The 2,624-nt window shown below is 33.0% G+C and overlaps 1 pseudogene; it reads left to right on the forward strand.

Annotated features, from left to right (window-relative positions):
* Positions 1–2,356, forward strand: part of LOC129289953 (protein TRIGALACTOSYLDIACYLGLYCEROL 4, chloroplastic-like) — a 10,204-nt pseudogene extending 7,848 nt beyond the window's left edge.
* The last annotated feature ends 268 nt before the right edge of the window (positions 2,357–2,624 follow it).

Below are 2,624 nucleotides of genomic sequence, written 5' to 3' on the forward strand. Positions count from 1 at the left end.
AAAGATATGCCTATTTTTGTTGTGTTAATGGTTTGCAATACATTGTAGGTGGTGCCTGCACTGCCTGGATTTGGGATGGGAGTAGCTGTTCAAGCGTTGATTCAAGAGAAGATCTGGACAGTTCTAGACCAAGCAAGAGATCTCCATTGAATGCTGATTTATTTTGGTTCAGTTTTGCTATACTTTCCAGCACGGAAAATTTATAAATGATTATGGGGACTTGACAAGGTTAGATGCTCGCCTTGATATTTGTTCAGCTCCAGGCTTTGTCAAGAAGGTTCTGAATGGTTTCAGAAGTTCTGCTGATGTTAATGAACTTCCATCAGCCTCACCTCGGCTAAATTTAACCTTTCAACAGCAGGTATCTCCTTTGCTTAATTTAACCTAATCAGTAATTGCATATCATTTGACTCGAAAACCGTGATACTACATATATCCCTGGAAGCATACATATCCATTTGTAGATCCAGTAAAAGAAAACTGAGCCACTCATATTTCTTGTAAAGGAGACCAATTGTTTATGATGTTCTTCCTCTGTCTTAAGTATATGACATTTTTAGGGAAGATTGAGCATCCCAAACATAAGACATTTTAACAAAAATAAGGTTTTAATAATATTTTTCCAATATCACCTTTCTTATTTTATTCTCTCTCTCTAATATTCTTTCATAAATGGAGTATTAAGTGAAGGGTATTTTTGAAAGCTTGGTATTGTTTTGAAGAAATAAAGTTGTAAGTTTAATGAGTTTTATTGGTATATATGATTTTTGTCTAAAAGTATTTTTCTAATTTGGAATGGAGTATATAGTAAGAAACTGAGCTGCAAATCCGTTGACATCATGGGCTTGGTTAATTTTTTGAATTTGAAGGGGGAAAATATTCAATATTCAAACATGAATGCTAGTTAACTAACTGGATGGCAGAGGAGGGGTGACTGTAGAACTGATTGCGTGCTGCTGATAATGATAATTAGAGGATAACCAAATGGATCTTCTACATTTCATGCATTTGAAGAGAGAATTGAATAAGAGATGACAACTAGCTGTATATTTCACACCTATCTTATTTTTATCTTCTTTTCATGATATATATATATATAGGGAAAAATACAACAGTAGACCCTTGTGCTTTGATTGCATTTTGTTTTTTTTTTGTCTCTATAGTTTTATTTTTGTTTCTCAATTCCTTTACCTGATAGGTCTGTGATGTCAATCCTTATAATTTTAAAATAAGACCATAAGCTGGCACTGATGGAGTTGATTTTACTGTAACTATTAACTCCTTTGTTGACATGGTAAAATATATTGATATGAAAATAAATTGACCAAGTATGATTGAAAATAAAAGGCAAGAGACGAAAAAAATCATTATTTTATATTTAGCTTAAAATTGGGGAGTGGAAGGCAATATTAAGTACTAATCAGCAAAAAAGGTTAACAAAGTTAAGCACACATCGGTAAAAAATAACTCCACCAGTGTTAGTTTAGTCTTTATATGCTGCATTTTTAAAACTATCAGAATCAGTGTTGCAGACGGATTAAATTAAAGGAACTTAGAAATATGAAATAAAAAAATAGAAACTAAAAATAAAACCAATTAAAGTACATGAACCTACTGTTGTATTGGGGAGAGGAAAGCAATATTAAGTACTAATCAGCAAAAAAGGTTAACAAAGTTAAGCACACATGAGTAAAAATAACTCCACTAGTGTTAGTTTATAGTCATTATATGCATTTTTAAATTACATACAAGAATCAATGTTGCAGACGATTAAATTAAAGGAACTGAGACCTATGAAATAAAACTAAAGAAACTAAAATAAACACAATCAAAGTACATGAACCTACTGTTGTATTTCTCATTCACACCACAATGCATTTTTTTGTGCATTCAGTTTTGAAAATATAAAATATCTAAATTGGTTGACAACTGTTTCTCTAGGGGCACTCTATACCCTTACAGATATTCCAAATCTGTCATGTGGATCCTAATATGTAATTGATTGAGTTTAGTTGTGCTTCAGAAAGCAAAACAAATACAGCACAGCTCATGTGTCAATTCCTACTCCTACTTGTAGGTTGCGGGGCCGATCGTCTTCCGGACGGATTCCAGAATATCCCTTGAATCTTTCTCCAAGATGTTCCAAATAGAGGATTATGTTTGCAGCTTGAGCTACTCCTTCAGGCTGTTGCAGTCTGGTAAGGTGGTTGCTTGGTACTCTCCAAAAAGGAAAGAAGGAATGTTTGAGTTGCGTCTATTTGAGTTTTAACGCACTTGTTGTAGTCCTGACTGCCGGCTCTTTCAGGTAAGAATTTTGCAGGCTTCAGTTGAAAGTAGCCCATTTGTTTATTATTTAGCTTATGCACAGTTGTAGTGTGCTTGGTTAAGCTGAAACTCAACATCATTGATTGGTCAAGCCATAAGTGCTAATCATCATTAACTTCTCAAATTGGTGTCCATCCTTTCCAACTGAGTCTACATTTAAATATCCTTATGTATAATTCCTCAGGTTCTTAATATATGCGCTTATTAAAAATGTTAGTTACATTCTTAAATTGTTAAAAAAAAATGTAACACTTCAATTTTACTCTTTTTGGCAATTAATAACTATAATAAATTGTTAT

Source organism: Prosopis cineraria, unplaced genomic scaffold, assembly GCF_029017545.1.
Source record: "Prosopis cineraria cultivar Desert tree isolate PC_DT_omini unplaced genomic scaffold, ASM2901754v1 PC13, whole genome shotgun sequence".
Taxonomy (NCBI): Eukaryota; Viridiplantae; Streptophyta; class Magnoliopsida; order Fabales; family Fabaceae; genus Prosopis; species Prosopis cineraria.